Below are 25326 nucleotides of genomic sequence, written 5' to 3' on the forward strand. Positions count from 1 at the left end.
GATTGAGAGGAAGGAAAGCTCACTCGGTCCGAGGGACCGTTTGAGAGAGGGAAGGGTTGAAAGAGACCCGGCCTTTGTGGCCTCCTCAACGGGGAGTAGGTTTGCAAGAACCGAACCTCGGTAAAACAAATCCACGTGTCACGCTCCTTATTTGCTTGCGATTTGTTTTGCGCCCTCTCTTGCGGACTCATTTATTATTACTAACGCTAACCCCGGCTTGTAGTTGTGATTATTTTTGTAAATTTCAGTTTCGCCCTATTCACCCCCCCCTCTAGGCGACTATCAGGTGGCCCGTGCTGCAGGCCGAGGTGGCCTTCGCGCTGCATCAGCGCGATCTCTCGCTCGAGGTCCTGGGCCTTCTGCTCTTCGTCGCGTATCATTTGCCACACCTTGGCTAGTGCGGACACGCGCTGGCGCTTGGCCTCCAGTATCTCTTTCTGCCTCTGGAGATTGCGGTTCTTGAGGCGCAGGGCGCGCAGCTGTAGCTGTTCTTCCGCTGAGACGCCGAGGACTTCACTGTCCTCGGTGAGGTCCGCGCCCTCCGGTGGGGCAAAGCCTGGGGGAGGCTGCGATTGTCCTTCAGGGCCGCAGGTGCGGAGAGTGTCGTCTTCGCAGGTGCGGGGAACGTCGTCTTCAGTGGCCTCTTGGTGGGTGGATTGGGTGAGGGCGAGGGCCTTGCCCTTTCTTGCGGCAAGTAGTGCTGCCTTCGCAGCCTCGTCAGCCTTCGAGTTAGCTTTCTTGGGTGCCATCGCGGGTGGTTTTTCGTAGCACGAACGGTGGGCGCCAAATGTTGGAACTTGCTCTCTGGTGCAAGGTGATCCAACGGGGGTGTGAAGTGACGTTAACAGGGTTCACGCGCAAGATGGCAATAGCTCTGTTAATCTAGCCTCTCACGGGCACTGTGCGGGGGTATTTATAGGTATCTGAGCGCCCAGCGTCTTGTGTTAAGGACGCATGTGCCCTCAGACACCTAGGTTATCCCCAGAATATTCCCATAAAGCAGGGTTACATACTGTAATTACAGGGATGCCTTTACAAATTAGGCTTGTAACACGCAGCGGCCACGCAGGGCCCGTTACAATGGGCCGGATCACATGTGGGCCTCCGAGCTGGACGAGGCCGCACGGTGGGATGACCTCGTCGCAGGCCTTCGTCTGATGTCGTATGGGGCGAAGGGTGTCCCCGCCCGTTTTGTCTCTGTTGGACCAACGACTGCAGCGAAGGCCTCGAGCGAAGGGTGGCGTCTTTGCCTTCGCCCCAACATCAAGCTTTAAGATCGAGAACAAAATATATATGTGCATCTCGATCTTGACCCGGAGGGAATCAAATAAACATATGTACTTGGATCAATTCCATTCATCTTGGGGGAGTCATGTGGAGATAGATAGTCACATTTAGATAGATAGTCACATTTCTGATCACAACATTGTTGCACACATGAAAGATTATCCGGGCATTTATTTATCTGGGACAACAATAGAAGCAGATTTTGGGCCATACGTGCGCATTTGATACAAAACAGTTGCAAAAGAACAAGTTGAACATACATCATTGTGCTGACTTTATTGGGTATATTATCCAGCAATTTATGTACTTCAGTTATGGTTCACTTGTTGCTCCTAACAGTTTGTGTAGTTCCACTTTCCCTTTAATTATAGTTATGATTACACAAATAAAAATAATTGAAAGGATACATCATAGCCAAATAAGCATTATATGTAGAAAGAGAACAGGCATGAATACAATGATAGAAATTTACCATCAGAATATCCATTTGATTTCACAATTTTCTTTACCATGTTTGCCATCTAGGAACATTCGACCTGTAGAAGTAAGAGCAGACCATTATATCTTGGCAAAATAAAAGTATTTGAGTTAAAAGCATCGTCATAAGATATCGAGATAATAGAAGAACAGTGGCTAGGAACATATCATAACATGAGCAAAATAGAAGGATTAAAGTAAAAAAAGTCACAAGATACCAAGATAATAGAACTTAGATCCAATTCTGTTCTTATCATTAGTTAAAGTATATGTAAATAGGTTAGGTAACTTCTATTTCATTTCAGATTCAGATCATATATAGTTGTGGTCTGCATGGTAATTAGGACATGAGGCTCAACAAGAATGTATGGCGTTGTGGCACACAATAGACAATGCTTGATAATTTACTGTATCAAGATGTATCCACTAAATAACTTATGTATGATCTAAGTCACCATAATAGTGAAATGAAACACATGAATAAAAGTCTGCCAACTAACCGTGTAGACATGTTTAGCTCTTGCTTTTGCACAGAAAAGTGCTTTGGGAGATAACATTTTGATATGTTTTTGTCCGAACACCTATGTCAGTTCCTGCAGTCAGTACATGCAAATAATTAGCATCTCCACTGCATAGACATCCTTACGATAGATATTTCAAATTGATGAGATATCAATTTCAGAATCACTTACCTCATGAATACATGCAAAACAAAGGACATGTTAAGTCATAAGAGCTCTATAAACTTTGAAGAATCTACATTACGTCACTAATACTTGTGGTGTATCTCAATACAAAAAGAGGACATCCTTTAGCTTATTTAACCCTTGTTCCAAATATAAAACAAAACATTAAAGAACATTTAACATTCAACTAAATAATAGAAATCTAGTTACTATAACATCAGAACTCCTATTTCTTGATAAACAAAAAATGCACTGCAGAATGCATGGCAGTGTTAGTCATATTCTCCAATTTCCAAACTTGATGAAAAATTGTTCCCAGATGGGGCAAGTTCATAAACAATCAGTTGTTAGATTGAAGTCTATTCTCTTTTATAGGTTGGACTGGTTTTAGAGAAACTATTTGAGGATGGCGTGGTCAAGCGTGAAGATCTGTTTGTCACCTCTAAGCTATGGTAAGGCTTCTCTTCTCAAGCTTATCTGAAGCAATGATGTTGATCAGTGGTTTCTGCTCTAAGATCAGAAACTCTGAATTTTTCAAGCCAGGTAACCATGCACCTGAAGATGTGCAGGAGGATCTTTGTTCGGCCCTCGAAGATTTGCAGCTCGACTACGTAGATCTGTACCTTGTAAATTCATGTTCTTGATCTTGGTACCTACTACCAGATAATAGTCTGCCTACTGTTTACCTTCTAAGATCTATCTGATAATGACCTTACTTTACATATTCATGGTCCAATCCGTATCTAGAAAGGAACCATGTTTATCCCGGAAAACCTATAAAATCTTGGCAATGAGTTCATAGGAATCTCATAACTTAACGCGTGTATCTACAAATATAAAACATTATATGCCTTAAATAAAAATAATTAACATCAGAACTATTTACTCACATTTGCATCACATTGCATTCGTTTGAATCACTGCAGATGGGGCAAAAAATACAATACCATATACAGGAAACCCAAATATAGCAAACAAGCATTTTTGGATTGGATTGCAATCAAAAGCTCTAATTTTACTCATTTACATTCAAAATTGGGCACAACAAGGCAGTTGGTGTGAATTGATAACCCATCAGTTGGAAAAAGACCAACAAGCATCTAATGAACGCACGAATGGGAATGGCAATCTACATAATATATTGGACCCACCTAGGAAAATGAAAAGGAGGAGCTCACCATGGAAGAGGTACTGACAGATATTGCCACGGTTCTTTTTCTTGTATATGATCTGCGATAAACGGTGCAAAATCATGTTGAAAATCAAAATGATTAATTTTGGCAGTTTTTGTTTGTAGGAAAAGCAGAGAGCCAAGGCAAAAGAGAAGCTTGATAAGTGTGTAAAAGACACTCTGTTGGACCCTTGGTATTCCAACTCCGAAAGCAAACATTAGAAAGGTTTTATTTTGCTGCCTTGTTTTTGAAATTATATTTTGATTAATTCAATACATGGCATTCTAACATAGTTTGGTTAACTCATATAGGAAGATATTGTGTCAAAGCTGTTGGACTTCATTGCTGAACCTCACTCTGCAGCTGAATCTTGGGGCTCTTATGACCAGGTTACAACACATTCGTACATTGTGATTCTATTTTCTTATCAACTGTTGATGTTTTATGGTTGAATCAGAATTAGCTTACAAGATTATTCTCTCTACATGCTTTATCCTTTTCCACTGGCCAGGGATCAAATTCTAAAAAACGCAAGAGAGGAGGTGAAAGTGCAAGTAAGACGCCTGATGGCACACCTAGTAGGTCGAGGAAGGTATAGTGCTAAAATTATCTTGCATGGTGTGTTGAATATGAGTATATAACTGAAAGTTCTGAACATGACTTAAAGCTATGGTGTAGCCTTCCTTGGTGGCTATTTGACCCTAAGCTCAAATGAAGCTTTTCTTGCTTATATCTATTGTGTATTTCCAATGATTATTTTAACACGGTCATGGTCAGTTGGGCCATCCTTCTTTTTATCATTGTATTACCTACATTCTCATTGCCTGTTCTTGCTGCAGAAATTTGTCGATGACGATACTTCTAGTAAAAGGCAGAATAAAGCGCTCCAGTATGATATTGATGAGGATGAATCCATGAAGTCTGACAGTGAGGAAAACATAGATGAAGATTCAGATGAAGCTGCTAACAAACAGGAAGGCTATGGATCTAGGAAAGAAAAGGCAGGGAAGAAGTTATCGGAGGTAAAAGAATCTTCAGGTAAAAAGAAGTCAAACACAGGGAGTGGCCACAAATCAGGTCCTCCAAATAAAATTATAAAAAATCTGGAAAAAAGTATCAACCAAGATTCACGAGGAAAAAGAAAGCCCCAATGATAGTACCAAGGTAATTATAAAATTATAAAAAGTATCTACAAATATAAAACGCTATATGCCTTAAATAAAAATAATTAACATCAGAACTATTTACTCGTATTTGCATCACATTGCATTCGTTTGAATCACTGCGATGGGGCAAAAAATACAATACCATATACAGGAAACCCAAATATAGCAAACAAGCATTTTTGGATTGGATTGCAATCAAAAGCTCTATTTTTACTCATTTACCTTCAAAATTGGGCGCAACAAGGCAGTTGGTGTGAATTGATAACCCATCAGTTGGAAAAAGACCAACAAGCATCTAATGAACGCACGAATGGGAATGACAATCTACATAATATATTGGACCCACCTAGGAAAATGAAAAGGAAGGAGGAGCTCACCATGGAAGAGGTACAGACAGATATTGCCACGGTTCTTTTTCTTGGAGATGATCTGCGATAGACGGTGCAAAATCGTGTTGAAAATCAAAATGATTAATTTAGGCAGTTTTTGTTTGTAGGAAGAGTAGAGAGCCAAGGCAAAAGAGAAGCTTGATAAGTGTGTAAAAGACACTCTGTTGGACCCTTGGTATTCCAACTCCGAAAGCAAACATTAGAAAGGTTTTATTTTCCTGCCTTGTTTTTGAAATTATATTTTGATTAATTCAATACATGACATTCTAACATAGTTTGGTTAACTCATATAAGAAGATATTGTGTCGAAGTTGTTGGACTTCATTGCTGAACCTCACTCTGCAGCTGAATCTTGTGGCTCTGATGACCAGGTTACAACACATTCGTACATTGTGATTCTATTTTCTTATCAACGAGATGTTGTTGTTAATGTTTTATGGTTGAATCAGAATTAGTTTACAAGATTATTCTCTCTACATGCTTTATCGTTTTCCACTGACCAGGGATTAAATTCTAAAAACGCAAGAGAGGAGGTGAAAGTGCAAGTAAGACGCCTGATGGCACACCTAGTAGGTCGAGGAAGGTACAGTGCTAAAATTGTCTTGCATGGTGTGTTGAATATGAGTATATAACTGAAAGTTCTGAACATGACTTAAAGCTATGGTGTAGCCTTCCTTGGTGGCTATTTGACCCTAAGCTCAAATGAAGCTTTTCTTGCTTATATCTATTGTGTATTTCCAATGATTATTTTAACACGGTCATGGTCAGTTGGGCCATCCTTATTTTTATCATTGTATTACCTACATTCTCATTGCATGTTCTTGCTGCAGAAATTTGTCGATGACGATACTTCTAGTAAAAGGCAGAATAAAGCGCTCCAGTATGATATTGATGAGGATGAATCCATGAAGTCTGACAGTGAGGAAAACATAGATGAAGATTCAGATGAAGCTGCTAACAAACAGGAAGGCTATGGATGTGGGAAAGAAAAGGCAGGGATGAAGTTATCGGAGGTAAAAGAATCCTCAGGTAAAAAGAAGTCAAACACAGGGAGTGGCCACAAATCAGGTCCTCCAAACAAAATTATAAAAAATCTGGAAAAAAGTATCAACCAAGATTCACGAGGAAAAAGAAAGCCCCAATGATAGTGCCAAGGTAATTATAAAATTATAAAAAGTATCTACAAATATAAAACGCTATATACCTTAAATAAAAATAATTAACATCAAAACTATTTACTCGCATTTGCATCACATTGCATTCGTTTGAATCACTGCCGATGGGGCAAAAAATACAATACCATATACAGGAAACCCAAATATACCAAACAAGCATTTTTTTGGATTGGATTGCAATCAAAAGCTCTATTTTTACTCATTTACCTTCAAAATTGGGCGCAACAAGGCAGTTGGTGTGAATTGATAACCCATTAGTTGGAAAAAGACCAACAAACATCTAATGAACGCACGAATGGGAATGACAATCTACATAATATATTGGACCCACCTAGGAAAATGAAAAGGAAGGAGGAGCTCACCATGGAAGAGGTACAGACAGATATTGCCACGGTTCCTTTTCTTGGAGATGATCTGCGATAGACGGTGCAAAATCATGTTGAAATCCGCCCTGGAAATGACTCCGGTCATTTTCCATGAACCCGCCCCATCCTCCTCTACTTCCACACGCCGCAGGTCGTGCCCTCTCTGTCATCGGCGCTGACGAGCTCGGGGGAGGAGAACGACGGCAAGACTAAGCCCACATGAGAGAGAGGACAACAAATCCGGAGAAGGTAGGATTGGATCCACACTTGGAGGCCTAGATCTACACAGCCACTGACCGGATGTTGGCGTTGCGAAGTGCGACGGCGGATGCGTGTGGATAGTTGAACAAATGGGGAAGGAAAAGTGCGAGAGAGACAGGGAGGGAGCAGTGGAGATTGGGTCAACGACCGGATGAGAGGGCGGGGAAGTAACCGTCGCTGCTGTCGGCCGTATTGTGCGACCGGAAGCTATCGTAAGAGGTGTTGCGTGTGGCCTGCATGGACGAGCCGTCGGCGTCGGTGTCACCGGTGCCGGTCGTGGTCCACTCGATGTCGCTGAGCCAGAATTGCGCTCCCCCTCGAGCGACCACGCGAACGACTCTTGAACGGCGACACCTCGGGCGGCGGTGAGGCCTTGGACAGGACATGCAGTATGGCGGGGCGATCGCCTGGGTTGACGGAGGTGGGGTAGGACGTTTCTGGGGAAAGGGGCACGGATGACGAGGGTGGGGCGGAGATTCGTGGTGGGATTTGCGGGCTTGAGGATCCCGGCGGTGGGAGGTTTGCGGACGGGCGGGCGGGCGGTTTGTGGCTGGGTTTTCGGCCAGGTTTGCGGCGGACATGGCTCTCGCGGTGGTTTGCGGAGGCGGGGGCGGTCTACAATAAGCGTTTAATAGTTAGTAGAGATATATTGGACCCACCTAGGAAAATGAAAAGGAAGGAGGAGCTCACCATGGAAGAGGTACAGACAGATATTCCACGGTTCTTTTTCTTGGAGATGATCTGCGATAGACGGTGCAAAATCTTTTTGAAATCCACCCTGGAAAGGACTCCTGTCATTTTCCATGAACCCGCCCCATCCTCCTCTACTTCCACACGCCGCAGGTCGTGCCCTCTCTGTCATCGGCGTTGACGAGCTCGGGGGAGGAGAACGGCGGCAAGACGAAGCCCACATGAGAGAGAGGACAACAAATCCGGAGAAGGCAGGATTGGATCCACACTTGGAGGCCTAGATCTACACAGCCACTGACCGGATGTTGGCGCTGCGAAGTGCGACAGCGGATGCGTGTGGACGGTTGAACAGATGGGGAAGGAAAAGTGCGAGAGAGACAGGGAGGGAGCAGTGGAGATTGGGTCAACGACCGGATGAGAGGGCGGGGAAGTAACCGTCGCTGCTGTCAGCCGTATTGTGCGGCCAGAAGCTGTCGTAAGAGGTGTTGTGTGTGGCCTGCATGGACGAGCCGTCGGCGTCGGCGTCGGCGTCACCGGTGCCGGTCGTGGTCCACTCGATGTCGCTGAGCAGGAATTGCACTCCCCCTCGAGCGACCACGCGAACGACTCTTGAACGGCGACACCTCGGGCGGCGGCGAGGCCTTGGACAGGACATGCAGTATGGTGGGGCGGTCGCCCGGGTTGATGGAGGTGGGGCAGGACGTTTCTAGGGAAAGGGGGTACGGATGACGAGGGCGGGGCGGAGATTCGCGGAGGGATTTGCGGGCTTGAGGATCGCGGCGGTGGGAGGTTTGCGGACGGGCGGGCGGGCGGTTTGTGTCTGGGTTTTCGGCGAGGTTTGCGGCGGACATGGCTCTCGCGGTGGTTTGCAGAGGCGTGGTTTTCGGAGGTCGGGCGCGCGGAGGAGGGGGCGGGGGCGGCTACAGTAAGCACTTAATAGTTAGTAGAGACTGAGATTACTAAATTAATTAAGTGACCAATAAATAGATAAATAAAGGTTGATCTCTTACTGATGGTTTTGTGGCAATATATTTTATTGAAAACATAAATTAGACCTCCAATTTGAATGAAAACATAAAACTAGAAAATGAGAAAGGGAATGAAACCATTTATTCCTCCCATAAATAAATGACAAGGAAAATAATAAATAATAATATAAAAAGACAGTAGATGTTATATCTTTGTGTAGGGATATGTTTGACATTTGGAAACTTGGAGTTCAAAACATGAGTTGAATTTGAATTGAATTGAAAGTGGGGAATTAGAAATGAGAAAATAATATAGAAAAGAAAAAGGAGAAAACACGGCTGGGCCGTTCTCCTCCACGGCCGGTCCAACTTGGTTTCTACCCCGCGCGGCCCACTCTCGCTTTTCTCTGCGCCACAGCCCAGATCCGGCCGAACGTAGCCCGTCCCTCCACGCCCGTTGCACTGGGGCTCCTGCCGCGCGGGCCCGCCCGACAAGCCACCATACGCCACACTCGCTCCCTGCGTGTGGGCCATTCTCGTCAGGATTATCTTCCCTGCGCGCGCGACGGAACAAACACCGGGCAATCCAATCCAGGTTGTTTGGATTTCGCCCGAGTATCTCGACCCTGTAACAAACCGGGCCCTCCATAAATACGTAGCCGCACGCAGACATCGTTCCGTACCACCACGCAACCCCCCTATACGCCACCACAACGCCAAGGGTAAAATCGCGCGCCGCCGCGGGAGTTCTAGCCGAGAAAAGCAACGTAGAAGCTTCGGTATACACCCTGGGTGCTTGGGAGGGCATCGTCAAGCAAGGGCTCGGTCGGCGTGTTTCCTCTGCCGCGGATCCGCCACACGGCGGGCCAGGGCATTGGGCAGGGGCCAAAGCCGCTCGCGTCCCGCAGAGATCGGCAACAGAAACGATTCAGCGTCAGGTTGTTGAACTGCAGAGGAGAAGATCAAGTTTGTCGGCTAGATTAGCGATTCAGCCTATATTAACACGAACCCGTGGTAGCCACGTTCATATTTCCTTTCACTCTCAAACGACCAAAATTTCAATGGAGAACCAAACGACGGCGGCTGCGGAGGACCATATCAGCAAGCTGCCGGACGACGTTCTCGTCCACATCCTCTCCCTGTGCCCTTATATACTCTCATGAGAACGGTTTCGGTTTCAACATCGTGGCAGCGCCTCCTCTCCCAACAACTCCCAGACCTGATCTTCTACTTGTCGTATCCTGTGCACAAGGATTTGTCCATGGAAACGCCGAGCGAGGAGCGCGTCCAGAGCATGGCGCGGACGCTCCGCCGCCGGTGCCACGGCACAGCAGCAGACTACACTATCAAGAATCTTCGTCTGGTCTACAGAAAGGACGTGGCCATGGAATGCCGGTACGTAGACGAGTTCATCGCGCTCGCCAACGCCACGAAGCTGGAGCTCGCCCCCCACATGGGCGCCGAGTCCTTCTCCTCCTCACTTGTCGCGGACGCAGCCGGCGACTGGTCCGTCGAGCTGCCGCCGGCTACGGTCGAGTTGGAGGTGCAGCCGTTCTGCTTTGCCGTGAGGCCGCCGCGCATCCACGGCCCCGGCGTCAACGTCCTTCGGTCCCTTACGCTGCATGGGCACACGGTGGTTCGCAAGGACTTCCCGCTCGCCGTCACCGTGTTCCCGTCGCTGGAGGACCTGCACATCGGCAACTGCACCCTTGCTGCCAGTATGACCATCTCGTCGGACACCATGCCTCGCCTCAAACACCTCCGCTTCACCGAGGTCAGCGTGAGCGCGGATGACACCAAAGCCGCCATCACCGTGCTCGCAGATGACCTGAGGACTCTCCGCATGTCATGCCGGCGGTGTAGCTATACTGTATCGCCATCGGAGCCGCTCATGTTCACGTGCGGCGGGCACGGCTCGGCCTTGTTCACCAAATACTCTTTGTTCCACTTACGCGCACCCAAGCTGGCGGTGTTCGAGTGGCGATGCTGCTATGCTGATGAGGTGCGCGTTGACGCCGTGGGCCGCCTCTCCGACGTCGCGATCGAGATCGCCGCCGGTAGGACGCGGACGAGGGTTCCCATAGGCATGGAACCTAAGTTCGTGACAGTACAGCAACGTGACAAACTTATGACCGACATCCTTCAAGAGCTTATGCCAGGGCTGCAGCCGCGCACCTGGAAAGATATCACGAGGTATCTATGTATGCTTAACTTTGAATTCATGGACTGTTATTTGACTTTACTTCATGGATATCTACATATATAAATTCAATCAAGCCATGTGTTTTGATCCAAATTGTTGGGACCCTAAATTTTTCTACTGAATAATGCATGCCAGTAAAAGGGTCCAGCGAGCTAGCATCCATGGACCATTGCTTATAATATATATCTAACCCATATCCAATTTGTATAAACTATATCCGTCATTGTTTTGGTCTAAGAATCTAAATAGCCTTGAATCTTGTCTTTTAAATAATGAAATAGTTACAATCTAGACATATATGTGCTTGAGCAATGCTTTGAACAAGACTAACATGTATGATGATATAAATCATTTTCCTTCCATTTTACAGGCAATGCATGCAACGTGATGAGAGGTGGTTGTGCTTTGAAGTCACAGATGGTTACCCTGCTACCGAATGAACAAGACCAACATCAAGTTTGTCGAGTGCTAGAAATAGTTACTATACAGTCTTTATTTTTGTTGGATGGCCAAATAATATTAGAAGTGAGTATCCAGTTAGATAAATTTAATTTCGACCTAAATCGTTGTAATCGAGTTGCTCATTCCTGTGGACTGAAATGTCGAGGTTTTTTTTCTTTCCTTTTAATTTCACGATGACATCAATTCCTTTTTTTCTGTTTCATTAAAAACACGTTTTGCTCACCAGTTAAGCCGGTTAAATATTAATCTTGTAACATTCGGGTATATACATGGATGGATGGACATGCATGCGGTGCGCTTAGAGCATATCGAGTAGTTTCTCTCCAGGAAAAAACCTAAATTTAATTTACTGTGTTTGTAACAAAAATCATTCTACAATCGTCTTGTAAAACCCAAAATTGGTAATACAAAAAAAATAAAAATAAAATAAAATAAAATAATAAAATAAAATAATAAAATAAAGAAATAAAAGTATCTATAATAGTGTTTTTAGAATATTTGAAACCTTGGAAATTTATCATGACCTTTCCTCTTCATAAACAACTAGGATCGTGCCCGTGCGTTGCAACGGTTTTCATATATCTCATGGTAGACCTTTAATAATGATGCATGTTTAAATTTCAAGGACTTGACATCTACAACTCTTACAAATTTGTACAGTTAGTTTACATTTTCTTTTTTGGTGGGGGACAATTTTGTTTAGAGTCTAGGGTATTTTTGCTTCAGTGCTCAAATCTCCCAGGAATTGCACTGAAGCATAAATATCCTAGACTCTAAACAAAATTGTCCCCCCACCAAAAAAGAAAATGTAAACTAACTGTACAAATTTGTAAGAGTTGTAGATGTCTGTTTATTGAATGTATTAACAATCGAATACGACCGGGCTGCCAGTTGAGCGCCATCAGGTTGATAATCTCCATAATACGATTGTCCTAGGCTCGAAGCAGTTGTATCTGTTGGTGTTGTCAACCTGCAATGACGTGCAATCAACAATAATCAATCAATGTTCATCTGCCTTGATTAATTAAGAAAGAACTCACGAGAGTCATAATTATTATTGGGACTAAACATATAGCCATAATGATATGTATGCATGGCAAGTAGTGTTCTAATTGCCTTGCCTGTAGGTCCAGGAAGAAGGTCAGGTCATGAGGGTCTCCTCCATCTTGCCAGCCAGGGAGACGCAGGTCACGGCCATCAGCTGCAACACCCACCCTTAGCAATCCTCGATGCAGATGTTGCCGCTGGAACCTAAAATTTTTAGACGCTTGCTCAAGCTTTAAGATCGAGAACAAAATATATATGTGCATCTGGATCTTGACCCGGAGGGAATCGAATAAACATATGTACTTGGATCAATTCCATTCGTCTTGGGGGAGTCATGTGGAGATAGATAGTCACATTTAGATAGATAGTCACATTTCTGATCACAACATTGCTGCACACATGAAAGATTATCCGGGCATTTATTTATCTGGGACAACAATAGAAGCAGATTTTGGGCCATACGTGCGCATTTGATACAAAACAGTTGCAAAAGAACAAGTTGAACATACATCATTGTGCTGACTTTATTGGGTATATTATCCAGCAATTTATGTACTTCAGTTATGGTTCACTTGTTGCTCCTAACAGTTTGTGTAGTTCCACTTTCCCTTTAATTATAGTTATGATTACACAAATAAAAATAACTGTAAGGATACATCATAGCCAAATAAACATTATATGTAGAAAGAGAACAGGCATGAATACAATGATAGAAATTTACCATCAGAATATCCATTTGATTTCACAATTTTCTTTACCATGTTTGTCATCTGGGAACATTCGACCTGTAGAAGTAAGAACAGACCATTATATCTTGGCAAAATAAAAGTATTTGAGTTAAAAGCATCGTCATAAGATATCGAGATAATAGAAGAACAGTGGCTAGGAACATATCATAACATGAGCAAAATAGAAGGATTAAAGTAAAAAAAAGTCACAAGATACCAAGATAATAGAACTTAGATCCAATTCTATTCTTATCATTAGTTAAAGTATATGTAAATAGGTTAGGTAACTTCTATTTCATTTCAGATTCAGATCATATATAGTTGTGGTCTGCATGGTAATTAGGACATGAGGCTCAACAAGAATGTATGGCGTTGTGGCACACAATAGACAATGCTTGATAATTTATTGTATCAAGATGTATCCACTAAATAACTTATGTATGATCTAAGTCACCATAATAGTGAAATGAAACACATGAATAAAAGTCTGCCAACTAACCGTGTAGACATGTTTAGCTCCTGCTTTTGCACAGAAAAGTGCTTTGGGAGATAACATTTGGATATGTTTTTGTCCGAACACCTATGTCAGTTCCTGCAGTCAGTACATGCAAATAATTAGCATCTCCACTGCATAGACATCCTTACGATAGATATTTCAAATTGATGAGATATCAATTTCAGAATCACTTACCTCATGAATACATGCAAAACAAAGGACATGTAAAGTCATAAGAGCTCTATAAACTTTGAAGAATCTACATTACATCACTAATACTTGTGGTGTATCTCAATACAAAAAGAGGACATCCTTTAGCTTATTTAACCCTTGTTCCAAATATAAAACAAAACATTAAAGAACATTTAACATTCAAGTAAATAATACAAATTAAGTTACTATAACATCAGAACTCCTATTTCTTGATAAACAAAAAATGCACTGCAGAATGCATGGCAGTATTAGTCATATTCTCCAATTTCCAAACTTGATGAAAAACTGTTCCCAGATGGGGCAAGTTCATAAACAATCAGTTGTTAGATTGAAGTCTATTCTCTTTTATAGGTTGGACTGGCTTTAGAGAAACTATTTGAGGATGGCGTGGTCAAGCGTAAGATCTGTTTGTCACCTCTAAGCTATGGTAAGGCTTCTCTTCTCAAGCTTATCTGAAGCAATGATGCTGACCATTGGTTTCTGCTCTAAGATCAGAAACTCTGAATTTTTCACGCCAGGTAACCATGCACCTGAAGATGTGCAGGAGGATCTTTGTTTGGCCCTCGAAGATTTGCGGCTCGACTACGTAGATCTGTACCTTGTAAATTCCTGTTCTTGATCTTGGTACCTACTACCAGATAATAGTCTGCCTACTGTTTACCTGCTAAGATCTATCTGGTAATCACCTTACTTTACAGATTCATGGTCCAATCCGTATCCAGAAAGGAACCATGTTTATCCCGGAAACCCTATAAAATCTTGGCAATGAGTTCATAGGAATCTCATAACTTAACTCGTGTATCTACAAATATAAAACGCTATATGCCTTAAATAAAAATAATTAACATCAGAACTATTTACTCGCATTTGCATCACATTGCATTCGTTTGAATCACTGCAGATGGGGCAAAAAATACAATACCATATACAGGAAACCCAAATATAGCAAACAAGCATTATTGGATTGGATTGCAATCAAAAGCCCTAATTTCACTCATTTACCTTCAAAATTGGGCCAACAAGGCAGTTGGTGTGAATTGATAACCCATCAGTTGGAAAAAGACCAACAAGCATCTAATGAACGCACGAATGGGAATGGCAATCTACATAATATATTGGAGCGACCTAGGAAAATGAAAAGGAAGGAGGAGCTCACCATGGAAGAGGTACAGACAGATATTGCCACGGTTCTTTTTCTTGTAGATGATCTGCGATAGACGGTGCAAAATCGTGTTGAAAATCAAAATGATTAATTTAGACAGTTTTTGTTTGTAGGAAAAGCAGAGAGCCAAGGAAAAAGAGAAGCTTGATAAGTGTGTAAAAGACACTCTGTTGGACCTCTGCTGGACCCTTGGTATTCTAACTCCGAAAGCAAACATTAGAAAGGTTTTATTTTCCTGCCTTGTTTTTGAAATTATATTTTGATTAATTCAATACATGACATTCTAACATAGTTTGGTTAACTCATATAGGAAGATATTGTGTCAAAGCTGTTGGACTTCATTGCTGAACCTCACTCTTCAGCTGAATCTTGGGGCTCTGATGACCAGGTTACAACACATTCGTACATTGTGATTCTATTTTCTTATCAACGAGATGTTGTTGTTGATGTTTTATGGTTGAATCAGAATTAGCTTACAAGATTATTCTCTCTACATGCTTTATCCTTTTCCACTGGCCAGGGATCAAATTCTAAAAAACACAAGAGAGGAGGTGAAAGTGCAAGTAAGACGCCTGATGGCACACCTAGTTGGTCGAGGAAGGTACAGTGCTAAAATTGTCTTGCATGGTGTGTTGAATATGAGTATATAACTGAAAGTTCTGAACATGACTTAAAGCTATGGTGTAGCCTTCCTTGGTGGCTATTTGACCTTAAGCTCAAATGAAGCTTTTCTTGCTTATATCTATTATGTATTTCAAATGATTATTTTAACACGGTCATGGTCAGTTGGGCCATCCTTCTTTTTATCATTGTATTACCTACATTCTCATTGCCTGTTCTTGCTGTAGAAATTTGTCGATGACGATACTTCTAGTAAAAGGCAATGAAGTCTGACAGTGAGGAAAACATAGATGAAGATTCAGATGAAGCTGCTAACAAACAGGAAGGCTATGGATCTGGGAAAGAAAAGGCAGGGAAGAAGTTATCGGAGGTAAAAGAATCTTCAGGTAAAAAGAAGTCAAACACAGGGAGTGGCCACAAATCAGGTTCTCCAAATAAAATTATAAAAAATCTGGAAAAAAGTATCAACCAAGATTCACGAGGAAAAAGAAAGCCCCAATGATAGTACCAAGGTAATTATAAAATTATAAAAAGTATCTACAAATATAAAACGCTATATGCCTTAAATAAAAATAATTAACATCAGAACTATTTACTCGTATTTGCATCACATTGCATTCGTTTGAATCACTGCGATGGGGCAAAAAATGCAATACCATATACAGGAAACCCAAATATAGCAAACAAGCATTTTTGGATTGGATTGCAATCAAAAGCTCTAATTTTACTCATTTACATTCAAAATTGGGCGCAACAAGGCAGTTGGTGTGAATTGATAACCCATCAGTTGGAAAAAGGCCAACAAGCATCTAATGAACACACGAATGGGAATGGCAATCTACATAATATATTGGACCCACCTAGGAAAATGAAAAGGAAGGAGGAGCTCACCATGGAAGACGTACAGACAGATATTGCCACGGTTCTTTTTCTTGTAGATGATCTGCGATAGACGGTGCAAAATCATGTTGAAAATCAAAATGATTAATTTAGGCAGTTTTTGTTTGTAGGAAAAGCAGAGAGCCAAGGCAAAAGAGAAGCTTGATAAGTGTGTAAAAGACAATCTGTTGGATCCTTGGTATTCCAACTCCGAAAGCAAACATTAGAAAGGTTTTATTTTCCTGCCTTGTTTTTGAAATTATAATTTGATTAATTCAATACATGGCATTCTAATATAGTTTGGTTAACTCATATAGGAAGATATTGTGTCAAAGCTGTTGGACTTCATTGCTGAACCTCACTCTGCAGCTGAATCTTGGGGCTCTTATGACCAGGTTACAACACATTCGTACATTGTGATTCTATTTTCTTATCAACGAGATGTTGTTGTTGATGTTTTATGGTTGAATCAGAATTAGCTTACAAGATTATTCTCTCTACATGATTTATCCTTTTCCACTGGCTAGGGATCAAATTCTAAAAAACGCAAGAGAGGAGGTGAAAGTGCAAGTAAGACGCCTGATGACACACCTAGTAGGTCGAGGAAGGTACAGTGCTAAAATTGCCTTGCATGGTGTGTTGAATATGAGTATATAACTGAAAGTTCTGAACATGACTTAAAGCTATGGTGTAGCCTTCCTTGGTGGCTATTTGACCCTAAGCTCAAATGAAGCTTTTCTTGCTTATATCTATTGTGTATTTCCAATGATTATTTTAACACGGTCATGGTCAGTTGGGCCATCCTTCTTTTTATCATTGTATTACCTACATTCTCATTGCCTGTTCTTGCTGCAAAAATTTGTCGATGACAATACTTCTAGTAAAAGGCAGAATAAAGCGCTCCAGTATGATATTGATGAGGATGAATCCATGAAGTCTGACAGTGAGGAAAACATAGATAAAGATTCAGATGAAGCTGCTAACAAACAGGAAGGCTATGGATCTGGGAAAGAAAAGGCAGGGAAGAAGTTATCGGAGGTAAAAGAATCTTCAGGTAAAAAGAAGTCAAACACAGGGAGTGGCCACAAATCAGGTCCTCCAAATAAAATTATAAAAAATCTGGAAAAAAGTATCAACCAAGATTCACGAGGAAAAAGAAAGCCCCAATGATAGTGCCAAGGTAATTATAAAATTATAAAAAGTATCTACAAATATAAAACGCTATATGCCTTAAATAAAAATAATTAACATCAAAACTATTTACTCGCATTTGCATCACATTGCATTCGTTTGAATCACTGCCGATGGGGCAAAAAATACAATACCATATACAGGAAACCCATATATAGCAAACAAGCATTTTTGGATTGGATTGCAATCAAAAGCTCTATTTTTACTCATTTACCTTCAAAATTGGGCGTAACAAGGCAGTTGGTGTGAATTGATAACCCATCAGTTGGGAAAAGACCAACAAGCATCTAATGAACGCACGAATGGGAATGGCAATCTACATAATATATTGGACCCACCTAGGAAAATGAAAAGGAAGGAGGAGCTCACCATGGAAGAGGTACAGACAGATATTGCCACGGTTCTTTTTCTTGTAGATGATCTGCGATAGACGGTGCAAAATCGTGTTGAAAATCAAAATGATTAATTTAGGCAGTTTTTGTTTGTAGGAAAAGCAGAGAGCCAAGGTGTCGGCGTTTCGAGACCGGGGGGTCCCTGGGCCGACGAGTGAAATGTCGCCGCGTGCCCCAGCCCAGATGGGTCGGCGCGAGGCCGAGCGCGAAGGGGGGAAGGAAAGGCGGCCGGAGACAGGCGTGAGAGAGGTGGAAATCCCGCGGCCTTCGTGTTCGTCCCGCGCCCAGGTCGGGTGCGCTTCCAGTAGGGGGTTACAAGCGTCCACGCGGGTGAGGGAGCGAGCGGCCTCACGCGAGCGCCTGTCTCGTCCTCGTCCCCGCGCGGCCAACCCTCTGTAAGAGGGCCCTGGTCCTTCCTTTTATAGGCGTAAGGAGAGGATCCAGGTGTACAATGGGGGGTGTAGCAGAGTGCTACGTGTCTAGCGGAGGAGAGTGTCACACCCGGGTTTTAGGGGCACCAAGACCCGGGCGCGAACATAAACACCAGATATGCTGGGACCAAGTCTCACACATATGATGTATAGTGGCATAGGATCGAATGTCACATCTTTATATATAACAGGAGTTCTATACAAAATAAATAATTACATTATAAGGAGACAACGGTCCAGCAACCCAAAGTTGACTGGGAGACGACGACCTAGATCTCTCTCACGAACTCACCACAGCATCCTCCATGCGCCTCATCCTGCGGTACCTGTTCTTGACCTGTGGGGGGGTGTGAGACAGCAAGAGTGAGCTCACATACGTTCATCGCTCAACAAGTTGTGGGGAATAATGTGCATGAACTCGCCAAAGGTGGGAGCTCACGTGAAGTGTAAGGCTTACCAAAGAGGATGGTTAGAGCTGAGCATTGCTTTTAAAGTTGGTCAAAATTTTATTAGCAATTACTAAATATAAGTAAATACCAACCCAATTAAGTAGTAGAACAAAAGTAACAACATCACCTGCGATGCAATGCATATGACAAATTGAGTTTAAGTTCCATAATTTAATCATGTGAGTGTCCGAGCTGCTCATGACCGTGAGCACGGCTAGTATACCAGTTTTACACTCTGCAGAGGTTGCGCATCTTTACCCACAAGTCATGTTACCCATCTGCCAAGGGATCGCGACTTCCCATACACCTCTACCGAGGAGGTGAGGCAGGGTAACACTATGAGGCCTTTACAAAGTTCCACTAGCTTCAGAAAACCCGCTACAGTTTATAGGAAGCTCCAATGCAGGAATCCCTTGCAGGACCGCCATCGCAGCAAAATCCTCCCGAGGGCCTCCCTACACTGACCACTCCCCTACTGCCCTTGCCCCTTTCGGGTAAGGTAGTCCTCCACTAGCTTTCCTAATTAGTCAGCCAAGGGCGTCCATAAACCCTTGTGGTAGCACTGTTTTCCCGGGTGGTTCTCCATGTTCCAATTAACATAATGATCTTAACATGAACAATAAATAACAACTGATAACAAAAGTATAATCATAAATAGTGTAATCTTCATACCCAAAACCACATAAAGCAATAGCAAGTACTACCAAAAAGCCTAGTGGTAATCAAGGTATAAAGATAGTCAAACTAGGGTAACCTATTGGGTCCCATCAAAATTAACCTATGCAGATCATTATGATTAATTAGAACATGAGTGGGTAAAAGAAGTGATCAAGGGCACAACTTGTCTGGGACTTGAGATTCCAGGTACCAGGATGATCTTCAGGTGACTTGTAACCTCGCGCTAGTCGTAGCAATACAAACAAACATGTATAGGCAAAATTAACATCACACCAAACATGTAAATAAAATATACAGTAAAAATCTACATATTAAAATGAGATCATAGGAACTGGAATCACTAAATTTGGAGTTATAGAATTCGAGTTATGAATTTCCTAAGATTTAATGTGCTTGAAATAGGATTAAATGATAAATTAACTTTCTAGCTGTTTTCATGGCAAAACAGAGACACTGATGTATAGACAATAATATTACAAAAATTTAGGAGTTGGAATGGTTCAATTTGGAGCTAGTATGAGTTTTCTACAAATTAAACAAGGTCTAACACTTATTTATACATTAAAAATCAATTTATGTGGTTATTTTCCTATTTCCATTACTCTCTGGATTGGGCGTCAAAATCTGAAAAGTGCAGGGACCCGCGCGTAAGTTTCCAGAGACACAACGAATAACACCCAGAGGACCGCGGGTTGTTTATAGTTAAATAGGAGGTCTCTTTTGCAAAACGCGTAGGTCGAAAGGGTATCGATTAATTCCGGCCGTCCGATCCAACTTGTGCGGTCAGGATTAGATTCCCACCACACTGATCCACAGAGCAACCCTACGCGTGGGATGTGTCATCGACAGTTCAGATTTTAAAACGCACGAGCTCATGCGGTTCGTCCGATCGCGATCCGACGCCAGTCGCGTGCACACACCCAACCGTTATCGTCGATTAGATCTCGGCCATCCATCCAGTATCCAATGGCTGCCGAGCACTCCCTAACCTGCCCGCCTATCCAACACGGCAACACCGACATCGGCGGGGTGTCCGCCACCACGGCGGCGCCATTGATGCTTGCGGCCCACCGAGGCCCCCGACGCCCCGAACTACAACGCTAACCCCAGCATCCCAACGTGGAGTACAAACCGAACACTTGGAGAGTCACTCACCGGTGATTAGCCTTACAGAGTTGCGCGCCCACGGGAATGGGGGATATGGCGCTCACGTCGAGTAGCAAGGGTTCCCCCCCCCCCAGTGAGCATCAGCGGCGATCTTCCCCGCAAGTTCTGGAGCTCGGCCGCCAGGGATGATGCCGAGCGTGGCTCTTGAATCAGGCGGCGTCGAGGTAGGGGCTGTGGTCGGACTTGGGCAGCGGCGCTATCCCTTTTCCTCTCTCAGTCTCTTCCTTCGTTCACAGCTGACCGCACGGCGAGGGGGGTCACGGCTACCTATATATGCGTCAAAGGGGGAGAGTCCGAGCAGGGAGGGTTGGTTGCACCATGCACGGCGGCCGAGCGGAGATCCGGTGAAGACGGCGCGAAAATCGGCCAAGAAAACGCGTTCAGTTGGGGAAGACGCCTGCAGCTAGGGCCCATACGTCACTGACCTGAAATGCATCTGCGCAAGGATGGAACGCGCCTGGTGCCTGGGCCCGCGTGGCAGTGGGTTCACGGCTGAGGGTGCGCGGTAGGGAGATGGGCCGGCTGGCTGGGCCGAAAGCAGGGAGAAACGGCCCATGAAGCCCTTTTATTCTTTTCCATTTTTGCTCTAATTTCTTTTCTCCATTTCCAAGTTAAATTTGAATTCAAACTTAAATTCAAACTTCTATGGCTCATCACTTCAACTTATATTTGTGAAATTAGGGATATTAATTCTGAATATATTTATTTATATATATATTATTTATATTTTTTTATATCCCTTCTCTTTTTTCTTATTTCCAAACTCTAATTTCCATTTAGGGTTTGATCCAACCTTTAGAATTATTATCGCATTGTTATTATCCTTATTATTTTATTTAATGTGCAAACATATAAAACTCCAACATGATGCATATTCTTTTTATCATTTGTTTTAATTCATCTCCAACTTTTATGTATGCTCTTTTTATGATGCAAATATGGCACATAAGATAAGGAATTCACTATATAATCCTTTTATACAATTTTGAGTATTACAGAGAGCTAGCGCCCTAAGTACATGCCGTCGTGGCAGCCGGAGAGGTTTTGGCACCCGGTTCGTGTGATGTCGTGGCCGTCGGAGGAGCGCTGGAGCCTGGCGGAAGGACAGCTGTCGGGGCTGTCGAGTCCTTGCTGACGTCCTCTTGCTTCCGTAAGGGGACGGAGAGCTGCCGTCGTCAGGGAGCGTGCGGGGCGCCATCATTGCCTATCTGGCGGAGCGAGCCAGATGGGACGCCGGTCTTGTTCCCCGTAGCCTGAGCCAGCTTGGGGTAGGGTAATGATGGCGTCTCCTATCGACGTGGTCGGTCCGCGCCCTAGGTTGGGCGATGTGGAGGCTCCTCCGAGGTCGAGGTCGAGCCTGTCTTCCGTGGCCGTGGTCGAGTCCGAGCCCCTGGGTCGGGCGAGGCGGAGACCGTCGGCTGAGGCCAGGGCTGAGTCCGAGCCCTGGGGTCGGGCGAAGCGGAGTTCGTCGTCTTCTGGGGCTGAGCCCGGGTCCGAACCCTGGGTCGGGCAGAGCGGAGTTCGCCGTCTTCCGGGGCTTAGCCCGAGTCCGAGCCCTGGGTCGGGCGGAGCGGAGTTCGCCGTCTTCCGGGGCTTAGCCCGAGTCCGAGCCCTGGGTCGGGCGGAGCGGAGTTCGCCCTCTTTCGGGGCTTAGCCCGAGTCCGAGCCCTGGGTCGGGCGGAGCGGAGTTCACCGTCTTCCGGGGCTTAGCCCGAGTCCGAGCCCTGGGTCGGGCGGAGCGGAGTTCGCCGTCTTCAGGGGCTGAGCCCGAGTCCGAGCCCTGGGTCGGGCGGAGCGGAGTTCGCCATCTTCCGGGGCTTAGCCCGAGTCCGAGCCCTGGGTCGGGCGGAGCGGAGTTCACCGTCTTCCGGGGCTTAGCCCGAGTCCGAGCCCTGGGTCGGGCGGAGCGGAGTTCGCCGTCTTTAGGGGCTGAGCCCGAGTCCGAGCCCTTGGTCGGGCGAAGCGGAGCTTCCTATGGTGCCTGCGGCCGGGCCTGACTGCCTGTCAGCCTCACTCTGTCAAGTGGCACTGCAGTCGGTGCGGCGCAGGCGGCGCTGTCCTTCTGTCAGGTCGGTCAGTGGAGCGGCGAAGTGATGGCGGTCACTTCGGCTCTGTCGACTGAAGGGCGCGCGTCAGGATAAAGGTGTCAGGCCACCTTTGCATTAAATGCTCCTGCGATTTGGTCGGTCGGCGCGGCGATTTGGTCAGGGTTGCTTCTTGGCGAAGACAGGGCCTCGGGCGAGCCGGAAATATGTTTGTCGCTGGAGGGGGCCTCGGGCGAGACGGAGATCCTCCGGGGTCGGCTGCCCTTGTCCGAGGCTAGGCTCGGGCGAGGCGTGATCGAGTCCCTAGAATGGACCGATCCCTGACTTAATCGCACCCATCAGGCCTTTGCAGCTTTATGCTGATGGGGGTTACCAACTGATAATTAGGAGCCATGAGGGTACCCCTAATTATGGTCCCCGACAGTAGCCCCCGAGCCTCGAAGGGAGTGTTAACACTCGCTTGGAGGCTTTTGTCGCACTTTTTTGCAAGGGGACCAGCCTTTCTCGGTTGCGTTTTGTTCCAGTGGGTGCGCGCGAGCGCACCCGCCGGGTGTAGCCCCCGAGGCCTCGGAGGAGTGGTTTGACTCCTCCGAGGTCTTAATGCCTCGCATAACGCTTTGGCTGGTCTGGTCGTTCCCTCATGCGAGCTGGCCGTAGCGCGGGTGCACGGTCGGGTCCCAAGTTCTCGGGCTGGTATGTTGACGCTGTCAACGGTTTGGCCGGAGCCGGGTTTGCGAGAGCAGCCCCCGAGCCTCTGCACAGGGCGAGAGGACGATCAGGAACAGACTCAACTTTTTTACATACGCCCCTGCGTCGCCTTTCCGCAAGGAGGAGGGGGGAAAGCGCCATGTTGCCCTCGGTGGGCGCCGAACATGGTGTCTCCAGTGAGCTGCTGGCGGGTAATCCGAGCGGACGTTCGTGCCCCATTTGCTAGGGGTCGGCTAGAGGCCCAGAGGCGCGCCCAAAAGTACCTGCGGGTGATCTGCCGGAACCGGTCCCCTGTCGACGGGGTCCGAGGGCTCGATGCCTCCCTCTGATGGGATTCCGTTACAAGATCGTTCCCGCTGGTCTCGGAAATGTCCTAGGGTACCTCGGGAGCGCAGCCCGAGCCTTGGTTATGTATCAAACGTACCCATGGTCATCCCTCGCTCTGCGTCTGAGGCGGCTGTGAACCCTTCGAGGGCCAGCCTTTGAACCCCTGATCAGTAGTGGGCGCGGAGCCCGAGTGGTCTGAGGCAGCCGTTGAACCCTTCCGAGGGGCCGGCCTTCGAACCTCTGACCAGTAGTGGGTGTGGAACCCACGTGCTCTGAGGCAGCTGTTGAACCCCTCCGAGGGGCCAGCCTTTGAACCTCTGATCAGTAGGGAGGCTCGGAGCCTGGTTCCTTCACGGAGAAGGGTCCTTTTCGGGGTATCCCCCTTTCCCGGTCCCTGTTGTAAGAGAGAGAAAGAGGAAAAAGGAAAAGGATTTGAAATCGAATGACGTGGCGTACCTTTTTTGACGCGGTCATTATGGCGAAGGCGAAGCGCTGCTCACTTCCCCTGCCAGAGGCGCCGCCTTTCCCGCCGCGGAGTTAATGCGACGGGGCGTGCGGTTCACGGGGCGGCCGTTGCGCGTGCGCGAGCCGTTTGAGGAACGGAACACGGGCGCGTCGTCTTCACGTCGTGAGAGAGGGTTCTCTCGCTGCCCCCGGATGGGACGTAAGCCTGGCTGACGATGTGACCGCTGCTCCTGCCCGCCTGCCACCACCATTACTGCCGGCCCATTTTTGGTCGCATTGACCGTCGCGCCAGGCTGGCGCTGCTGGGTCGTGCGTAGGGTTGCCTCGAGTCGCGGTACTGGTTCCGCAGTCGAGGAGGCGTGGCAGTGGCGCGGGTGGCGGTGCAGTTGCTCGCACGCAGCATCCGGCGCGCTGGTTGCATGACGTGTGGGCCTGGGCCTCCATGCTGGGCGTGTTGGAAGTCGGAGAAGTGCGCCCACTTGGCGCGGTTGCATGCCGCCTGCATGGCTACCCGCCCTTTCGCCCGCTGGTCTGGGCAAAAGTGGAGGGCCACTTGTAACCGCTGGGCGGTTGCATGCACCGCGCGCGGCGGTTTGGCTCCTTCTGCTCTGGGCCAGCTTGCATGACGTGTGGGACCCAGCCCCCGCGCCGTAGGGGGAGGACCTTTGAGCGTGTTGGAGAAGACTCAGCCCACGACGGCTAGGGACGCAAACAGGGAAAGTCGCCTTTAAAAGGAGGGTGACCCCCTTGAAAGGCGACCATGTCTTCGCGCTCCCTTATGCATCGTGTCTTTCCATCTTCCAAGCCCCCGGATGGGGGATACCCGCAGTCTTTCCGCCTTGTCGTTGGAGGAATGCAACTCCGTGGGAGTTGGTACCTTTCAGCCATCGTTCGGCTTCAAGGATTTTCATCACGCAGCCCGGTTGCACCCCTCCGCCGGCGGTCACCTAGGATGGTGACCTCCAGTTTGATGGCGGGGGAAAGCAAGCCGGGCTGCGGCCTCTACCCCTCCCTCAGCCTCAAGGA

At 46.0% G+C, this 25326-nt stretch overlaps 3 long non-coding RNA genes and 1 pseudogene across 3 annotated transcripts; all 4 read left to right on the forward strand.

Moving 5' to 3' along the window:
• The first annotated feature begins 3773 nt into the window (after positions 1-3773).
• On the forward strand, positions 3774-4524 carry LOC103626360 (uncharacterized). The gene is made up of 4 exons (XR_552903.2): positions 3774-3847; positions 3934-4011; positions 4134-4214; positions 4462-4524. It is a non-coding gene; the product is annotated as an uncharacterized lncRNA (long non-coding RNA).
• Positions 4525-9697: 5173 nt separating this feature from the next.
• On the forward strand, positions 9698-11394 carry LOC103626359 (uncharacterized; annotated as a pseudogene).
• A 3694-nt stretch (positions 11395-15088) lies between these two features.
• On the forward strand, positions 15089-15548 carry LOC109939480 (uncharacterized). Its single transcript, XR_002261944.2, has 3 exons — positions 15089-15171; positions 15258-15335; positions 15468-15548. It is a non-coding gene; the product is annotated as an uncharacterized lncRNA (long non-coding RNA).
• A 1082-nt stretch (positions 15549-16630) lies between these two features.
• Positions 16631-17034, forward strand: LOC109939479 (uncharacterized). The gene is made up of 3 exons (XR_002261943.1): positions 16631-16678; positions 16765-16842; positions 16975-17034. It is a non-coding gene; the product is annotated as an uncharacterized lncRNA (long non-coding RNA).
• Positions 17035-25326: the final 8292 nt, after the last annotated feature.

The sequence above is a fragment of the Zea mays genome, chromosome 5 (genome assembly GCF_902167145.1).
Source record: "Zea mays cultivar B73 chromosome 5, Zm-B73-REFERENCE-NAM-5.0, whole genome shotgun sequence".
Classification (NCBI taxonomy): domain Eukaryota; kingdom Viridiplantae; phylum Streptophyta; class Magnoliopsida; order Poales; family Poaceae; genus Zea; species Zea mays.